The sequence below is a fragment of the Chrysochloris asiatica genome, unplaced genomic scaffold (genome assembly GCF_000296735.1).
Source record: "Chrysochloris asiatica unplaced genomic scaffold, ChrAsi1.0 scaffold00028, whole genome shotgun sequence".
Taxonomy (NCBI): Eukaryota; Metazoa; Chordata; class Mammalia; order Afrosoricida; family Chrysochloridae; genus Chrysochloris; species Chrysochloris asiatica.
In genome coordinates this window covers 5,195,670-5,206,314 of record NW_006408546.1, presented here as the reverse complement: position 1 = coordinate 5,206,314, position 10,645 = coordinate 5,195,670, and the positions used below count along the sequence as shown (strand labels likewise).

At 41.8% G+C, this 10,645-nt stretch overlaps 1 protein-coding gene and 1 pseudogene across 3 annotated transcripts in view; one reads left to right on the top strand and one right to left on the bottom strand.

Moving 5' to 3' along the window:
* Positions 1 to 10,645, top strand: part of CPNE4 (copine IV) — an 853,737-nt gene that overhangs the window by 627,566 nt on the left and 215,526 nt on the right. The window lies entirely within an intron of this gene.
* LOC102826208 lies at positions 919 to 9,392 on the bottom strand (annotated as a pseudogene).

Sequence of the window (10,645 nt, the reverse complement as noted above, 5' to 3'; positions counted from 1 at the left end):
TCTGAATCCGGCTTGAACCCCTGACAGTTCCCTGTCAATTCACTGTTGCAGCCTTTTAAAAATTATCTTCAGCATAATTTTACTTGCGTGTGATATTAATGATATTGTCCTATGATTTCTGTGTTACGTTGGATCATCTCTGTTTGGTATAGGTACAAATATGGATCTCTGTCAATCCGTTGGCCAGATAGCCATCCTCCAAATTTCTTAGCACAGTTGAGTGAGTACCTCCAGTGCTGCCTCAGTTTATTGAACTATGTCAATTTGTATTCCATTAATTCCTGGAACATTGTTCTTTGCTAATGCCTTCAGTGTATCTTGGACTTCTTCTTTCAGTTTCATTGACTCTTTATCATGTACTACCTTTTTTTTGAAGGTAAATACCATGGCTTCTTCTTTCCTTATTGGGTGCTTTGTAGATGTCACATAAGTCTAGAAATTACAGTTAAATAATGATTTTAAAACTGACCAGGACTAAAGTGCTGGTCCAGAGCTCCAAACCAGAAGCAGAAAGGCCAGGGGTGGGGCTGGGAGTTTTTCTTCCAACATTTCCAAAACCCAGAAAACAAGGATCCTAAGCTCCTGTACAGGCCAAATCCCGGGATTGGGCCCCTGGGCTATCCCTCAGGTGCCTCTGGCTACATCTCTACCCAGGTAAGGTGACCAGCCAGGAGCTGAAAGGGAAGAGCCAGCTGAGTCCAGACATGGACAAAAATAAGTGGGAGGACAGGAACTGGATAGGTACTGTCCTGCTGTAGATAAGAGTGCAGGTAAGGCAGGTTGAGGGACAAGGGAGGCTGGGGAGCAGTACTGCAGCAGTGCAGGAGTGTAGCCCTTGGGTCCCATCCTGAGTGGCTGCTCAGGGTAGCATCTGTTAAGTCCCCAGTGGAACTTCTGACCCAAGTCTGGGCAGAGGACTCACATATTGTGGGTCCTCTTGGTGAGCTGGGGTTCCTCACCCACCAGCTTGGACTTGAGGTGCTCCTTGTAGGCCAGAATATCTCCAGGTCACTTGGTGATTGTCTGATTCTCACAGACCCAAATTTCCTGTGCCACCTGCTGAATGATTCTGAAATAATGACTGACTAGCATCATGCCACCCTCAGATTCATCGATGGCATCAGCCAACGCATCAGGTGTCTCAATGTCCAAGTGGTTGGTAGGCTCATCCAGGAAGAGCAGGTGTGGGTTCTGCCAGGCCAGCCAGGCCAGGCCCACATGGTACTTCTGCCTGTTGGAGAGATTCCTGATTGGGCTCACCTGCTGTTTCCCAGTGAGACTATATCGCCCAATGATCTTCATTTCTTCCTTCTCCTTTATCATCATGTACTCCAAAGGAGAGAGATCGAAATCCAGCAGCTCTTGTAAATGCTGATGGTAACGTCGTATCTTGACATGAGCGTGTTTTCAGATCATTCCATTTGTGGGTAGTAGCTCTCCAGTTATCAGTTTCAAAAGTGTTGACTTTCCTGCTCCATTGGGCCCTACCAGAGCCATTCATGTGTCAAGGTCAACACCAAACTTTAGGTTGTTGTAGATGCAAGGCCCATCTTTTGTATACTTGAAGCTCACATTCTGAACCATATTGAAAGGATTTGCCACATGGTGGGAAATGAAACGGCAGTGTCTTGTCACTAACAACCCACTCTGTCAGTCCTGATGCCATCATTTTTTGTATTGTCTTCTCCTTGCTCTGCGTCTGCCAGGCCAGCTTGGCACTGCCATGGCCAAACCTAGCAATGTAGTTCTTCTTGTGAGCAGTTTGGTCCTGCTCCTAGTGAAAACGTTTCATCTGGTTCTCCTCCAGCTTTAGTTGTATCTTTGCGTACTGATCGTAATTACCCGTATAGTATTTCAGTTTCTTGTTATGCATGTGAATGATGTTGGTACAGACACCATTCAGAAAATCCTTGGAATTTGAGACAAAGACCAGGATATGCTTAAAAGTCTTGAGTTCTTCTTCCAACCACATACAAGCATCTAGGTCCAAGTGGTTGGTGGGCTCGTCCAGGAGTAGCATGAATGGCCGAATGAAGAGGGCTCTGGTGAGGGCAACTCTCATCCTCCAGCCCCCACTAAAGTCTTTTAGTTTCTTGTTCTCCTTGGCAGGTGTGAAGCCCAGTCCATGCAAGATCCGTGAGGCCCTCATCTGTGCCTTGTCAGTGTCCAACTCCTCTAGGTGCTCATACTGGTCCATCAGCTTCTCACACTCTGCGTCCTCATGAGCCAGTTGCTCAGCCTCCTTCTCCAGCGTGGCCCTCTCTGTGTCCACTTCCATCACACACTGCAAAGGTGTCTTGTCACTGGGGGGCATCCCCCGAGTCAGATGGTAAATGTAGATGTGCTCGGGGATGTGCACCTCCCGTTTCCCAATAGCCGAGAACAGCATGGACTTTCCAGTTCCGTTTAAGCCAATAAGGCCATAACGTCTACCCAAGTTTAATAGCAGCTCTTGACCATGAAAGGTAAGTGAGAGGTTGATAATGTGGACGTCAGTACTGTTGGGGTGATAAGCTAGGACACGGGTGACAGCTCAAGCAGCAGCTTCCTTCATGTCCTCTAATTCCTTAGTCAGCAAATCCAGTTCTGTGGTCGCACTGCCATTGGACTCTTCATTTTTTTCTCTGCCACCTGTGGTTCTGTGGCTGCATCTCCATTTTCTTCATGTCCCTTTCTGGCCGTTGTCAAGCTTTAGCAACTGCCTTCTTCTTGGCCAGGACATAGGGCCTGATGATGAACCACAGGTATAGGTCACTGTTCCTTCAACTAGCCAGCTGGTACCCTTCCTCCAGCACCACTTCCCCGGCTCACAGGGCCTCTTTGCTTGGCCTCTGTCGCAACAGAGCGGCCTCCTTTGCTCCTCCGCGTGTGGCCATCATATACTACCTTTTGAAATGGTGCTATATAAATATTTAATACTAATAGTGACCATTGGTGGTATGAGTCATGGTGTGGTGCTGTAGAATAAGCACCAGACTGCTAACTGCAAGGTTGGTGGTTGAAACCTACCAACTGCTTCTTGTATATGCTATAGAGAGTTGCCATGAGTCAGAAGTGGCTTGACAGCACTTAACAACAACAACATTGGTGGTATAGTATCCCATTGTATCTTCACCGTACTTTACTTAATATTTACGTATTATTGTTATTGTAGGAAAGTGCTGTCTAATGTGTTCTGACTCATAGCAACCCTGTATGTAGTTTCTGCATATCAGCACTGAGATTATGTCCAGTTTTTTGCTTGTGTCCCTCTGTTAATGAAAATTAAGAGTTTCTAGAGTTAAAAAAAAAAAAAAAAAGGGGAGCCAAAGGGTCCTGGAAGTCCCCACGACCTTTTCAGAGGATCTGATATGGGGTTGTAGAAAAAGCACTGGACTGCTAACCTCAAGATCAGCAGTTCCAGCCCACCAGCCACTTCCTGAAAACCATGTACAGGGTTGCTATGAATCAGAACTGATTTGACAACACTTAACAACAACAAGGTCCGACATTCTTATAATAATGCCAAAACAGTATTTTCTGTCACCACTGCTGTCTCTCACAAGTGTACAGTAGAATTTTCCAGCAGCTACATGATGTATGGAGTCCTGGGGTGGTGCTGCAGGTTAATAAGCTGGACTGCAATGTCAGTTTGAACCACAAGGTTGGCGATTCAAGCTCACCAGCTGCTCCTTGGGACCCCTGTACAGGGTTTCTAAGAGTCAGAAACGACTCAACAGCACTTAACAACAACAACATGATGTATGGAGTCCTGGGGTGGTGCTGCAGGTTAATAAGCTGGACTGCAATGTCAGTTTGAACCACAAGGTTGGCGATTCAAGCTCACCAGCTGCTCCTTGGGATCCCTGTACAGGGTTTCTAAGAGTCAGAAACGACTCAACAGCACTTAACAACAACAACATGATGTATTGGGTATAAAATCACAACACATTTAATGTAAAGGCGGATATCACAATTCTGCTGCCATCTTTTCAGTCGTTAAACTGAGTCGCAAAAGTGTAAAATAATGTCTTTCTCACTGTTCTTTTTAATTCTGGAAAAAATAGTTATTTTCTATTTAAAATGCTGTTTGTGTTATGATGTTGTGGGTTTAGTTGTATAATTCTTAAATAAATCAAATGAATATATATTTTTAAATTTCTATTTTAATTTATAGTATGGGCAGTGTTTCGTTCTGTGATGCGTGGGGTCACTGTGAGTCAGAGCAGAGTCGATAACACTTAACAACAACAAGTATTTATAGATATTAACTCACATTAACAAAAGCTACTTGGTGTCATCAGTAATTTTTAAGAGTGTAAGGGGTTTCTGAGGCCAAAAAGTTCAAAAACAGTTGTTGCGGGATTTATAAGTGAGTCTACTCCCGTAAAGATTTACACCCTCGGAAACCCTGTACTGGGTCGCTATGGGTCGGAACCGACTCGATGGCACTTAACAACAACAACAACAACTAAGTATTTTTGCAGATTGCAGTGACAGAGACAAGCCTTGTGCCTTTTGAGAGGAATAGTCATTTTTAGTTTAGCAGTGCTGTTCAACAGACCAGTCATGCTCCCATGATGGGAAACCAGAGTCCATGATATCTGAGAGGCAGTCTTCAGTGAGAACCAATACATAAAGTAGATGAGGTTTTGGAGAAATAACTTACTTATCCAGTTTTAATGTAATCCACTTAGCAGAGAGATGGCTTTCTAATTTCTAAAGTACATGTATTTAGCAGCCAGTTGGTAATTAGTCTAACATGTAGGTAGAAGATATGAATGTAATAATTACTTTGGAACATTCAAGCTGACAAAGTATTCTTGTCTCAGTGTTGGAACTGGTTTTCATACTTATGGTTTCCACCTTTGTAATAGAAACCATTATAGCTGTGTTTTTAGAGTTCTACGACTTGGTTTGATCAGCTACTATGAAAGCTAATAAATCTGACTCTAAATCAGAGGTCAGCAAATATTTTCTATAAAGAGCCAGATGATGAATCTTTTAGGCTTTCAGGCCATGTGATCTCTGTCCCAACTACACAGTTCTGCCTGTAAAGCACAAAAACAGTGATAAATAAATGAATGGTCATGGATATGTTCCAATAAAACTTTATTTATAAAAGCCATAGTTTTCCAACCCTCTCTCTCAAGCAATATAAAATCTATTCCTTGTGTGCTGTGATTTTACTACGTTTACATAAGCCAGAATTGGAGCACTAATCCAGTCTGCATTAATGGTTTGTTGTTGTTAAGTGCCCTCGAGTCGGTTCCTTCCCATAGCGACCCTGTACAGGGTTTCCAAGGCTGTAAATCTTGACAGGAGCAGAAAGCCTCATCTTCCTCCCGCGGAACAGCTGGTAGTTTCAAACTTCTGACCTTAAGATTCGTAACCCGATTCGTAAGCACTACGCTAGCAAATGATAATCATTGAGCACCTAAAATGTGTCAGGTGTCCTACCTCCATTATCCCTAAAACTCATAACTGTATTTCCAAAGGTGAGTGTTGTTATTCTTATTTTATTGATGAAGCTAATGAGGTTAAACAGTTTACACAAAATCACAGGTTAAAAAGAGATAGAATGTAGGTATGACTTCCCGTCTGTCAGACAACCTCCTGTACTTCCAGTATTCTATTTTTAAGATCACGGTCATGGATCTGTGCTGCTTTCTTTTCTGTCCCAAACCTCAGCTGCTTGCTTGTTGCCATCTCACTTGACTAGGTTTCTTTCTTATTGGACCAAAGGGCAGGATAACAGAGCATCCAAACTGTTAGATTCTCACCATATCAAAACATAGCTAAGATGCCTAATACATCACATCTACATTGCACTGAGGCCATCTCTGGTTTTTGTTGTTCTTGTTGTTGAGAATATACCAGGAGGTTTCAAAAACTGGTAGAAACATGGAATGAAAAGATAATAGAATGTTTCTATGAACTTTTTTAAGCTCCCTTGTATATAACAAAACAGAGTATTTCAACCATTTCTCCCTGTTTAATTCAGTGACATTTTGTTCTTTAAGCTCTTCTACCATTCTCATCCTCCTTTTCTGAGTTGTTCCTCCCCCATTAATATAAACTAATTGCTCCCTAAGGGTCCTGTTGAATCTTTTGAGTTGCTATTGTATTTGATACTTATTTGTTGCTGTTAAGTGCCTTCCAGTGGGTTCCAACTCATAGCAACCCAGTAGAGGTTTGCCAAGGAGCAGCTGGTGAGTTTGAACCACTGAAATTATAGTTAGCAGTACAGAGCTTATCCTACAGTGCCACACCAGATCTCCAGATAGTTATAGTTTTAAACAGGTCTTAAGATAGGATCATGCTCACTGCAGACATTTTTCACTAGTTTAGCTGAACTATTACTTGGTTTCAAGAGAATTTCAGGAAATATTTTCTGTTTAAGTTTTAAAGATTATCTTGGGGCAATAGCTTCAGCCTCCTTGTCTCTAGAAAGTCTGAAGTCCATGTGAATTTAAAATTCTGTATTGCATTTCCCACCTTTCTTATAGAATCTTTGATCAAAATGCTTGGTAATGATAGCCCTGCAGTGTCCAGTTCCTCTGGTATCATAGGAAAGAGAGCGGTGTATTCATGGAGGCACTCAGCCACACATTCCATCTCCTCCTTTAATTCCTGATTCTCCTTTTCCCCCTGTTGTTCCAGGCAAATATAAAACCAGTTGTTGTGCCTAGGATGGTCTTTTGCAAGCTTTTAGGACCTAAGGCACTAAGTCATGAACTCGAAGGTGGAACAGAAACCCTAAACATTAGACTGATTAACTGAGATGTACCATAAAACTATGACCCTAAACTTCCACACCAAAGGACCAAATCTCAGAAGGTTTTGAGTTATATATAAGAAGCCTCAGCAGTTACTCTTTATCTGTCATTGTTGCAAATATATATACCACACAGCATTTACTGGCTCAACTTTTACAGGTGTACAACTTACCAACATCAATTTCAATAGTCAGCTGTCAACTCTGCCATTAATCAGTGTGATTTTTACATCACCATTGACTCTTCCTTTCCTCTTCCCACTCACCCTGGGAACTACTAAAATTTTTGGTCTCTATACATTTGCCTTTTCTAGGCTTTTTATACGGTGGTGGTGGTTATGTGCCGTGGAGTCAGTTCCAACTCATAGCGGCCTTGTACAGGGTTTCCGAGGCTGTAAATCTTTACGGGAGCAGAAAGCCTCGTCTTTCTCCAATGGAACAGCTGGTAGTTTCGAACTGCTGACCTTGCGGTTCACAGCCCAATTCATAACTACTATGCTACCAGAGCTGCTTGGCTTTTTATATAAGTGAGGTTTATTATATTTATCATATGACACTTACTTCACTCAGCATAATGTCTTCAAGCTTCATCTATATTGTAGCATGTATCAAAACTTCATTTCTTCAACTGGCTGAGTAGTATTCCATTGTATGCATGTACCACAGTTTGTTGATCCATTCAGTTTTTGATGGGCATTTAGGTTGTTTCCATCTTTTGACTATTATGAATAGTGCAACAATGAAATTGGTATAAAACTCTGTTTGAGTCTCTGCCTTCGAGTGTTTTGGGTACATCTAGAGTAAAGGAGTTCTGGGTGTGGTGCTGGGGCTTAATGTGCTATACTGCAAAGTCAGTTTAACCATAAGGTTGGCAGTTTAAGCTCACCAACTGCTCCTCAGAAACCCTGTACAGGGTCACTATGGATCGGAACCAGCACTTAACAACAACTAGAGTGAAATTGCTGGGTCATATGACGATTCTATTTTTGGTGTTTTCAGGATCCAAGGGCCATCTTAATACTGATGGTCAAACAAAGCCAAAAATTCTTGATTGCACTGATGTGAACATAATTAGACCAAGAAGTTATGTTTTTTAAAGAATGAATTCTGAATATAAAGTTAAAAATCGGAGCTCCTTATGAATTATTTATTTGAGATGCTTTCTTAATAGTCATTTTTGACATTTGTGTAGTGCTTTACAGCGTCTTCATACATTGTCTCCCCCCACCTGTAATTTTATTGTAAATTAGAAGAAGGCTGTCAGAGCGTATCAGTTTTCCATACAACATTTCATACACACTTTGTTTTATCTCACTGATTACAGTTCCCACACTGTAACATCACTTATTCCACTTTGTCCCTGTGTTTCCTACTTACACTCCCCCATCTTTCCTAACCCTTCTGGAGTTTGATTTAATATTGCCCTTTTGATTTCCTATGGTTGATTTTTCTAAGGAGTGAGTACCTTCCTCATGTTAGACCTATCTATTATTTGTTTGAAAATTGAGCCAGGGACAAGACTTCATTCCAGACTTAAAGGGAATCCTGGTATGGTGCTGTGGGTTAATGCGGCAGACTGCAAAGCCGTTTAAACTGCAAGGTCAGCAGTTCAAGCTCACCAGTCGCTCCTTGGAAACCCTATACAGGGTTGCTATGGGTCGGAACTGACTCGATAGCACTTCACAATAGCAACAAGCACCATAGACTCAGGGGTTTCACCAATCTAGCTGACAAGTCAGCCTGATCTTTATTTTTAATTTTATGATTTTGAGTTTCATTTCACCTTTTTCTCCTACTCGATCCAGAACTTGCTAATGTGGTCCCTTCCAGAGTAGTTAGCAGTAGTAGCCAGGCACCATCAGGGCAGTCCATTAGACTAATTGTTGCAAATATCTTTGATTTTCATCACTTGCCTCCCCCTCTCTTTGTAGAGGTGTGGCTCTGTAGGGTAAGCATTGGACTGCTGACCACAAGATCTGCAGTTGAAGCCTACCAGCTTCTCCTTAGAAACCTTATACAGGGTAGCTATGAGTCAAAACTGAATTGACGGCACTTAACAACAACACAGGAAGAGACCAATAACTGCATCTTAGGTGACTCTTTATGATCTTTTAAGACACCAGTCGCTACTCACCAAAGTCAGATGTAGAACATTGTCTTCATGAGCTAGGTTGCATGCCTTCTTCTAATGATACTGGTCATAGCAGACAATATTTTTTGAGTGCTTACACGTGCCAGACAGTGGACACCTGGTCCTTTGCTGGAAGGCAAGACATGTTACTGTCACTATTTACAGATGAGGAAAGTAAGACTCGAAAAATTAAATATCCTGCCCAAGATCATACAGATTATACTATATGTGAAAGTAGTCCAAAAGTCAGTATGCTGTATTGAAGATTCTCATTTAATTCATGGCAAAGACTACATCTGATCTTTTTTATGTTCACCCCCCAGCACTTACATCAATTGCTAGTGAATCAATTTCTACTCATGGTAATGCCATGTTTTTCTATTTGAACTGCCCTCCATAGGGTTTTCAATGGCTGATTTTTTGGAGGTAGACTTCCTGGCTCTTCTTCTGAGGCACCTCTGATGGACTCAGATCTCCAAACTTTCCATTACCCGCAAGACCCATGTGTACCACCTAAGGACTCCATGTGTCTACCCCATCCTCTGGTGTATAGTAAGCCCTCTCCACATTAACTCTGTGTTCACACTAAATGATATTTTAAAAGAATGTGAAATGAATGTAAAAAGCACTGCAATAAAAAAGCATTATGCATTTGTAAAAACTGCATTTCAAATAGGAGGAATAAGGTATGAAAGTGTATATAGGGTATGATTACAAGTATGTTTAAAAAAGAAAAAACAACCCTGCTGTTGTTCAGTGCTCATAGTGACTCTGTATCGGGTTTCTGAAGAGCAATTGGTGGGTTTAAACCTCTGACTGTGTAGTTATCAGTTCACTGCTTATTCTACTACACCACACCAAGAATCCAAAACTGTCTGGATTCTAGAAAAAGATCTCCCAAAAGGTTATTGATGGTTGTAGAATTAAGGAGCCCGGAAGGCACAGTAATTAAAGTATTCAGCTGCTAATCAAAAGGTTGATTTTTCAAGCTTCGTGAGAAAAAAGATGAAACAGTCTGCATCCATAAAGACTGTTGTTATTGTTTAGTACCATCTAGTCAGTTCTGACCCATAGCAACCCTGTAAAGGGTTTTTGAGGAGTGACTGGTAAATTTGAACTGCTGACCTTGTGGTTCAAACCAACATTGCTTATCTTACAGTGTCACACTAGGACTCCAGCCTTGAAAACCCTATGGGACAGTTCTGTATCCTCTAGGGTTACAATGACAGAACTGGCTTTGGTTTGGTTTGGTTGGCTGTGGAACTATAGGTGGAATTATGGTCTATATTTCCTTCTTTGTATTTTTGTTCTTTATTTTTCTCTATTTTCAATTTTAAGTAAAAAATGGAATCCTTTGATGATTGTTGTTGTTGTTGTCAGGTGCCATTGAGTCAGAACGACTCATAGCGACCCCATGCACAGCAGAACGAAACAATGCCCGATCCTGCGCAACCTCACTACCGCTGCCATACTTGAGTCCATCAGTGATGCCACCTAGCCAATCCATCTCGTTAGGGGTCTTCCTTTTTGTCTCTGACCCTCCACCTTACCCAGCATGACATCCTTCTCCAGTGACTATTTCCTCCAGACAATATGTCCAAAGTATGAGAGATGAAGCTTAGCCATCCTGGCCTCCAAGGAGCTCTGGCTGCATTTCTTCCCAAACAGATCTATTGGTTCTTTTGGCAATCCATGGCACTTTCAGTATTCTCCTCCAACACCACAACTCAAAGGCATCAATTCTTCTACGATCTTCC